The sequence below is a fragment of the Agelaius phoeniceus genome, chromosome 26 (genome assembly GCF_051311805.1).
Source record: "Agelaius phoeniceus isolate bAgePho1 chromosome 26, bAgePho1.hap1, whole genome shotgun sequence".
In the NCBI taxonomy this organism is placed as follows: Eukaryota; Metazoa; Chordata; class Aves; order Passeriformes; family Icteridae; genus Agelaius; species Agelaius phoeniceus.
Window position 1 is genome coordinate 5,402,165 of NC_135290.1, and position 9,675 is coordinate 5,411,839.

Here is a 9,675-nt window from a genome sequence, read left to right on the forward strand (position 1 = left end):
ACCGGATGGGCTTTAAGGCCCCTTCCAAGCCATGATTGGGCAGATCGATGGCTCTGAGGCAGAGTCATTTGGTGACAGCATGGCCTGAACTGCGGTTTGCTGCGAGCTGTGATGCCAAGCACCATGACGGTGACAAGAGCATTGCTACAGTGTCATAAGAAGGACCACTGTGACATTGGCAGCAGCACTGTGACACAGGAGCTGCCACAGGTGCAGCTCAGGTCTGCGTCCCAGGCGACTGCAGCCAGTCCTGCCTTGCCATGGACCTGGTGATGCGTCTGGTGCACGCTCTGCTCCTGCTGGCCCTGCTGCTGGCAGTGGCCCCCTCCCCAGCAGTGGGCAAGGAGCTCTGCCCAGAGCCCTGCCACTGCCCAGGCCGCGGGCGGCTGAACTGCGGCCACGCCGGCCTGGCCACCGTGCCCCCGGCCAGCCGCCGCCAAGCCCTGGCCTTCCTGTGAGTCCCAGGGCCCCTCAGAGCCCTGCAGCTGCCCCTCCTCGGCTCCCTGGCTCTGCAAACCCCACCTGGGACACCCGGGGGACTCCCTGGCCAGAGACAGGGGGGGTTTGGGGGCCTGAGCACAGCATGAGGGTGAAGCCAGGCTGGGCACGCTGTGCCTTCTCCAGGCAAAGCCCAATTCCAGCTCTGCAGCCGAAAGGCAGGGAAATGGGCTTTCCTGAGGGGGGACCGGCTCTTTGTCTCTTTGCAGAGATTTCACTGGCAACTCCATTGCTGCTGTTGGAAAACAAACCTGGAAGGACTACCCATGGACTGAGACCTTGTAAGTGCCCTGCAGCATTTCAAATGTCAGCAGTCTGGGGAGATGCCATCCTTTGGTCTGGGGTTGCAGCAGCAGCCCTCACACCACCCGCTTCCGTTGGAACTCAAAGCTCGGTTGCTCTGCCAGGAGGGTTGTGAATCACCACAGCTTCCCAGCATGGCAAGAATTGCCTCGAGTCTCTTGCAGCCAGGGCCCCATGCCCGTGTCTGTGTGCCCAGGGATCAAGCTGTGGTCAGCTTCAGCCGGCCAGGACCAAGGGCCTGCTCTGGCCAGGAGTGGGGACGATCCCTGCCGCGGTGGCCCAGAGAGATGCATCAGTCAAGCTGCTGCAGGAGATTTTCCCATGACAATCCCAGTTGCTGCTGGGCTGTGGCCGCTGTCACAATGTCCCTGTGTCCCCTTGCAGAGTGCTCAGGGACAATGAGCTGCGGGCAGTGAAGAGGCATTCCCTGGAGGGGCTGTTCCTGCTGAAGCACCTGTAAGCACCGTGCCCTGCCCAGGGCAGGGGAGGCTCCTGCCTGCCCCTCCCTGGGGCCCTGCTGCTCAGCCCAGCTACGGGCACGTGGCCTTTTGCCCTGCTGGCATCCAGGCTGCAGAGGCAGGTAAAAGCAACAGGGCAAAAGGAAGTGACATTTGATGTTCTGCCTTGAACAGGGATTTGTCCTGCAATGAGATCCTGTCCATTGAGGAACGGGCATTTGAGTCACTGCCTTTCCTGAAGTTTCTGTGAGTGATCACGTTTCGTTCTGGTAGTTTTAGCTCAGTCTTTGCATGGGCACCCTTCCTGTGTAGGAAAATGCTCCGCTGTTTTCCCCACAGTCCCTAAATGTGCCCAGAGCGCAGCTGAGCTGCAGAGGTCAATGCCCATGGCTGGGCGGCCACGCCAGGGGACAGAACCCAGCGGGGTTGTCCACACACAGCCATCAGAGCAGCCAGTTCTGGCAGCCTTGGCTGGAACAGAAACAGAGTCAGCACGTGTGCCCTTCACTTGCCCTCCTGGGCAGGCTACAAACGCTGAGAAAGCAGCAGTTTCCTCCCTCTTCCACCTTGGATTGGCACCTTTCCTGCAAAGGGCTCCTTCTTTGCCCCCTCTCTCTGTAGGGCAGGCGTGATTCCTTTGTGTGACCTCCTCTTTCCCCAGGAATCTCTCCTGGAATGGCCTCACACAGATCCGCAGCGACACTTTCCAGGCCTGGCATGGGATGCAGTTCCTCCAGGAGCTGTAAGTGGCCCCAGGGCTAAAGGCACGGCAGGGTCTCTGCAGGGTCAGTGGGCAAGAGCAGATTTGCCCTTGGGAAAGTCCTGATTGCAACTGTGGATGTCAGGCAGGGAGCACCAGGAGCGTGCAGCTGCAAAGGCCCTTTCCCCTGCCCTGCTCCTCTCCTGCAAGGCTTCCTTGAATGCGGCCGGGCCGTGCCCACGTGCCCGGCACAGCCAGCTCACATCCTTGCCATCAGCCCTGAGAGAGCTCTGTTGTTTCTCAGGATCCTCAGCCACAACCCGCTGGCTGTCATTGATGATGCTGCCTTCTTCAAGCTGCCCTCAGTGAGCTTTCTGTAAGTATTGGCTCATTTGGAGCAGATCCCCAGAGAGCTGTGTCTCTCTGGAGTGCCCTGTTGTCAGGAAAGCTGCACAAATGGTGCAGGAGCAAATCTCCCTCTTGGCCTGCCTGAGTCTGCCGGAGTCACAACTCCCCTGGCTTCTCTGGGAGCTGGCAGAAGTGGATGCCTCTGCATACAGCACCACCATCATCAGGGCCCTGGGCTTGCTCTGAGAGCAGAGTTGTGGCAATGTCACCAGAGAGTTTCATGAGCTCTTTCCAATGTTTGCAGAGACCTGAGTGCCACCCAAGTGAACTCGCAGGCGCTGCTGCAGCTGCTGCAGAGCACAGTGAGCTTGGAAACCCTGTGAGTGTGTGGGACTGAGCCCCAGCCGCCAGCAGGCCCCGAGTGCTGGGACAGGGGCCCTGCTTGGGAAGCAAATCCGTGTGCCACAACACCAGAACAAGCCAAGTAGTAAGGTCAAGAGTTGCTGTTTCCTTCGGGGAACGTGCCAAAACTCACCAGCTCCCAGGCAGAATCTCACCTTTGGGGTGACTTGCTGCAGGCTTCTCAAAGGGGAGTTTGAACTGCAGGCGGGTGCATTTCTGTGTCACGTGGTGTTTTGGGAGCAGTGCTACTTTCCAGGTTAAAATTGCCATTTAATGTTTTGCCTTGGGAGTCAGGGCCCTTTCCCAGAGCTGTGGCACACAGTGAGGCACAAGCCCCCTGCGTGGTATCGGTGTGTTCCCTGAGCTGGGCTCTGAGCCATGCACTGGGTGGCCAGGTGTTCCTCCAAGAATGCCCTCTTGTCTGCAGCCAAGTGCCCAAGGAGGCGGCCTGCTGCCTGTGCCAGGAGCGTCCCCGGCCCGAGAGCCCCTGCAGGACCATCCAGTTCCTGTGCCAGAAGCTGTGCAGCACCAGCGCCCCGCAGTGCGGTGGGTGTCCGGAGGGGCTGGGGGAGCTCAAATCTGCCCCTTCTCCTGAGCCTGGGGAGATGCTGCAGCACTGCGCCGTGCTGGGGGGTGCTGATCGGGCCTTGGACTACAGGCCTTGGACACAACACCTTGGGATGGAAAGTTCCTGGAGACTGTACATATCTTGTGTGTCACATAGAGTCTGGACAAGCAACAGCTCACTGGGCCCAGCAAACCTACCAATTTCCTACCCACACCATGGCCCCCAGGCAAGGAAGGCAGGAATGCCCCGTGCCCTTCCCTGGTGCTGGAAGGCAAGGTCTGCCCATAAAGGCCCCAGATTCCCCTAACAGCCTGGTTTCTGTGCCACCCCACTGCCCACTGCAGGGCAAAGGGCAGGGCCCCTGATGTGCTCTGCAGGGTGAACACCAAGCACCCTCATGCCCTGGTTGGCCCGTGCAGGGGGAGCAAAGCCCCGTCCTGCTCTAGCTGGGCACAGGGCACAGCACATCCTGTGCACAGCAGGGCCAGGCTGCCCTTCTGCAAACAGGTACAGCCAGGTTTCCAAGGGCCCCAGGGAGCTCGCTTCTCTCACTGCCTCAGCCCCAGGTTTCCCACAGCACAGTCCCAGAGCTCTGGTGCCCTTGAGGGAGTTGTTCATGCTCTAACAGCTTCAGCTGCTGCTCTTGGCAATGGCCCCGGAGCAAAGGAGTCCCTGGGCATTCCTCCCGTGCCAGTCTGTGCCCCCCTTGCAGTGCTGATCTTTCCTCTGGGGTCTCTGCCTCTTCACTGGCTCCTGCAGAGCAAGCCAGGCCTGCTCATCTGGAGCTGTGGGAACCTCTCTGACAGCAATCCCATTCCCCTGGGCTGTTTCCCTCCCATCCAAACAGAGCCCCAGGAGACACCAGGAAAGAACCAGCTCTCTGCTCTGCCCCAAGGGGATAACGGCATGGATTGAAGGGCTCTTCTCCTCACCACAACACATCCCCCACTCTGCTCTTGTGCTTGCTGGCCTTGAGATGAGCTGCTGCTGCCTGGGGTAACCTCTGAGCCTGTGTTTGTGTCCAGCTGCTGATCTGCTCTCTTGCTGTTCTCCAGCTCAGACAAGTCTTCTACGGAGTCGGGGAGAAATAATGGACTTGGAACAAGGCAGAGAGCTGAACACCATCCCAGTGTTGAGCCTCAAGCCCAAGGAGCCTTCACTGGGAGATGGTGAAACTGTCACGCTTGTGGTTGCCCTGACCCTGAGCACTGAGGGTGATGTCAGCAGCCTGGACCGTTCCAGAACAAATTCACATCCCCCTCAGCATCTCTTGGGGCATGAAGGCAAAACAAGCGCTCATGACCTGAGGGCCAAGGTGCAGAAGAAGCTGCCCAAGGCTAAAAGCATCAAGACTGCCAAAAGCATTGTGGTGAAAAAGACACCCTCAAGCTGGCATCAAGAGAAGATGGAGTCACGTTTATACCGGCAAGGATCAAAGCCTTCAGCGGCAGCTGGTGGATTAAAACGTGGTGACGATACCTCCATGTCTGCACAACACAGAGATGAGGAGGAAGATCCAGCTGCCAGGAAGTACTACATCAAGACACACGAATGGCACAAGAAGAAGGACAGCCAGTATGGGCTTGGATATAATAATCTTTTCTACCAGGTTTCAAAACCTGTGAAAGTGGAGCCAAGGTCCAGATCTGACCAGGGTCTAAACAAGAATCTGGATTTTCTCTCTGACCTGTTGATTCGGAGCCGCCCTGCTGCGAGCAGGAGAGGAAGAGCCACAGCTGAAGAGAAGCATTCCTCTATAGGCAGGCACCTCCTGATGATGCGTGCCACCACAGTGGAGGAAGACTCCATGTTCCTCAATAAACCTGTGAGCCCCCAAAGTTCAGACCTTGCGCCAGTTGCAAAAGAACGGGAAACCAACGTTGATCATCACCGGCCGCTGCAGGAGGCACACAAAGGCCTGCAGGCATTCATGGCCCACGTGGAGCGAGCCCTGAAGAGGGACTGCAGCCTGCCCCAGCTCAAGCACGCCTGCGCCAAGATGGTCATGAAGACCAGGCTGCTTCTAAAGCTGCTCACTGAGAGGCAAGAGAACCAGGGAGCCTATGATCCCACGGCCCAGTGTCGTCTGCAAGAGAACATGATCATTCATATGGCCGTGGGGAATGGCAAGGGACTCACACGGAAGGTAAGAGAGCTGCTGGGCACTGCTGCACGTGTCCTCCTGGGCAAAGGAGAATGGAAGGATCAAACCTCTTACCCCCGTGATCTTCCTTTCCTCACAGCGCAAACTAGAAGTTGTGGTGTACGTGGTCACGTTTGTGGTTTTGCTGATTTTCTTCATCTTCGTTTTCCTGATACTGAAGTGTGTCTTCCACGTAAGCCAATTTCTTGTTTGACACAGAGCTGTCTGTCTTGTAGCTGGAGTGCCCAGGTGACAAGCCCCATGTGCCAGTGCAGATGGCCCTGCATGTGCTGGGTACCACAGGAGATGTTGTTCCAAGCCTGGAGCTTGTGGCAGCATCCACAGCACCCAGCTCAGCAGGGTCCAGCCTGCCGGAGGGAAGCTTGTCCTGCCTTCTGTCCCAGCTCCCCCCAGCTTTGCTTTGCTCGCCTGCCTTCAGCCACACAGCAATGAGAGCTCTTGGCCTCTCCTGTTTGGCAGAATATTACAGGAAAACGGATGTTGCAAATCTCCCATTTTCCTTCCCCAGAAGCGCTCTCAACGTTGTGAACTTGACTCGCAACCCCGCGACACCAGGAATTTGTGTCTGACAAGGTAACTGCTCCCCGCCCGTGCCACTGCTGTGCCACCAAGAGTCTTTGCTGAGCAGAGCAGCTCCTCCTGGAGCCCCGCAGCCGCGCAGGTGCCGCTGCCCAGGACTCTCCCGGCTGTGTTTGCAACACGTCGCGTTTGGGGCAGCCCCGGGCAAGCGGCTCCTGAGCGGCAGCGCTGGGCACGGCCCGGGGCTCCCAGCCCAAGCAGCCCTTCCCACGCCGGCGCTGGGATGGATGTCCTGGGCCCCGGTGTGCTCCCGAATTTCTGTGAGCACGGGCAATACCTCTGTGTTCCCAGAACAGTCTCCTCTGCTGATGGCTCTGCCCCATTTTTGCCCGCTCCCTCCCCGCAGAGGCTGGTGAAGAACTCACTGCCATCCTCTCCGGTTGCCTTTTGCATGCAGGGCTCATTCTCTGGATTGCCGGCCATTGCCATCCCTGCTGGGGCTCCCCATCTTCCTTGGGCTCTGCTGGCACGCCCCCGAGCAGGGAGAGGTGCTGGCACCTGCTGCAGCCCTCCCTGGCCAGACCTCCCTGCTGACGGAGCGGGAGCAGGGAGCTCTGGGGATGGGATGTCCAGAAGCCTTTTTGTCCCCATTCACCTCGCTCACTCCATTGCTTTGCAGCGTTGGAAATGCCCCTTCCCAACTCCTGCAGCGGCTGCTGCCCAGACAGGCCAGAGCACAGGCAGCCCTGTTGCCCACAGCCTCCATCACCAGCTGCCTTCTCTCTTTAACCCTATTTTCCCTTGTTGTTTTTTGCAGGTTTTGTGTAAAACTGCCACAGCGTGGGAGGAAGGATAACAAGGAGGCACAGCATGTAGAACAGAAAAGGGCAGATAGCTCCTCTGGGAGTTGCTCCTGTTCCCAGTCCGTTCAAGGTTGTTTGCCGTGCTGTTCCCTGTTCAGGAAGTCTGAACTGCCATGGATTTAGAGCCTCAGGGATGCCTGTCAATCCCAAAGATAAGCATCCCAGGAAGAGACATAGCGTGAAGAACTAAGGTGGAAGACTTCCAGGAAGTTAATGGGATGCCAGCAATTCTTCACTTCCCATTTTAGCTGAGGCTCTCCTTGGATGCCGTTTCATTGGTTGTGCTTATTGCCTTGGATGCTTTTTCCTTGACTGTTATTTTCTTGCTGTCACTGCTGAGGGAAGGCCGGAGGGTACTGCAGACAAGCACAAGCTCTGGACACCCAGAGGAGGCATCTCCGGCTTTTCCTCATCCCTGGTGGCAATGTTTCCCTTGCATTCAGTATAAATAAAGATTTGGTGTTGCTGATGTATTTGCAAAAGCAGTTTCTGTTCTCCCTTATGGAAATGGGCAAATTCAGTTTGAGATTGTGTGGGTTGACCCCGGCCAGATGCCAGTCACTCACAAAGCTGCAGACTCACTCCTCTCTGCAGCTGGACAGACGGGAGAAAATTTAACGAAGGTTCATGAGTTAAGGACCAGGAGAAAACACTCATCAAATACCATCAAGGGCAAAACAGGCTCGACTTAATGATATAAAATGACTTTATTACTATTACAATCAGAGCAGGATAATGAGAAATAAAAGAAGCCCTTAAAAACTCCTTCCCCTCACCCCTCCCTCCTTCCCAGCTCTACTGCCTACACCAGCAGCACAAGGAGACAGGGAATGGGGATTATTGCCCTGCTCTCAGAGATCAAATCTATCACCCTGCAGCACCATGGGGTTCCTCCCATGGGAGACAGTTCTCCAGGAACTTCTCCAAGGTGGCTCCATCTCACCAACAGCAGCTCACTGCAAACTTCTGCAGCATGAGTCCGTCCCACAGGCAACATTCCTCCCAGAACTGCTGCACCATGGGTCACTCTTCCGCAGGTGCAGTCCTGCAAGGACAGGCTGCTCCACCCTGGGAGCAGGGCCCCTCTCTCCACAGGTGTCCCACAGGATGGCAGCCTCCTCCAGGCATCCAGCTGCTCTGGTGCAGGGCTCCTGCACAGGATGCAGGTGAATCTCTGCTTCCCCGTGGATCCGTGCGGGCTGCAGGTGCACTGCTGCCCCAGCATGGTCTCACCACTGCCTGCAGAGGAATCTCGGCTCTGGAGCCTGGAGCATCTCCTCAGCCTCAGTCTGCACTGCCCGTGGAGTCTGCAGGTGGTTCTCCTCACATGTTCTCGCTCCTGCTTTTCTCTAGTCAAAATTAAAACTGTGTCACAACTTGATTTTGGTTTCTTCTTAAATCTGTTAGCACAGAGGTGTAATGACCATTTCTAATTGGGCCAGCCTTGAGAAGGTGCCAGAAGCATCCGCATGTCCGGCAGAGCCAATGCCAGTGGGCTCCAGGGTGGACATCCACCTCGAGAGCCATCAGGGATTGGTTCAGCCGGACATTGTGGAAGCTGGAAGCTTCCAGCAGCTTCTAAGAGAAGGAATCTTCGTGACTCCGTGCCCAGGACTGGAGGCCGCCGTGCCGCAAGCGCTGCCGGTTGCGCCCCGGCCCGAGCTGTTGTGCCGCGCGTTTCCCCTCAGGCCGGGGCGGCCGCTGCTGGTGCCGCCGCCCGGAGGCGGAGGTGCCCGGGCGGCGGAGCGGCCGCGCTTCGCGGCCGGGCCGGGCCGCCTCTCTGGCCGCTGCTTGCGGGGCCGTGCCGGCCTTGCCCGAGCTGCCCGCGGCTCCCTTTGCACGGCGCTCGCTGCCGGGGCCGGCGCGCTCAGGCGGAGCTGCCGCCCCTCAGGCTCGCGGCGCTTCCCGCCATTGTGGCTGCGGCTGCCTCAGCCTCTGCCGGCGCCCATCCCGACATTGCCCGGCTTTGGGCAAGCTCCCCGCGCCCTCCCAGCGCCGTTTGCGGCCTTTGGCCCTGCCTGGGTGCCGCCTGCCCACCAAAGGCGCTCTCACCGCTCCGCACAAGTGGAGAGGAGAAAAAGGACAGCGAAAGGCTCAGGAGTTTACAGAAAGGGAGGGAGAGATCCCGCCCCGCTCATGGTCACGGTCAGGGACACAACGGCCGGAACTTGGGGATATTAATTGCATTTATTGTCAAGAAAATCAGAGCAGGATAATGAGAAGCAAAAGAAGTTTGAACAGCACCTGGAGCCCCAAAGCCATGCCAAAACCTGGCCACGCAAACCTAATACAGCTGGGAATGGCTTCACAGTGACACAGGGCAGGCTTAGATCTTGTGTTCAGGAGAAATCCTTCCCTGGGAGGGTGGGCAGGCCCTGGCACAGGGTGCCCAGAGCAGCTGGGGCTGCCCCTGGATCCCTGGCAGTGTCCAAGGCCAGGTGGGACGGGGCTTGGAGCAGCCTGGGCTAGTGGAAGGTGTCCCTGCCATGGCAGGGGTGAAACCGGATGGGCTTTAAGGCCCCTTCCAAGCCATGATTGGGCAGATCGATGGCTCTGAGGCAGAGTCATTTGGTGACAGCATGGCCTGAACTGCGGTTTGCTGCGAGCTGTGATGCCAAGCAGCATGACGGTGACAAGAGCATTGCTACAGTGTCATAAGAAGGACCACTGTGACATTGGCAGCAGCACTGTGACACAGGAGCTGCCACAGGTGCAGCTCAGGTCTGCGTCCCAGGCGACTGCAGCCAGTCCTGCCTCGCCATGGACCTGGTGATGCGTCTGGTGCACGCTCTGCTCCTGCTGGCCCTGCTGCTGGCAGTGGCCCCCTCCCCAGCAGTGGGCAAGGAGCTCTG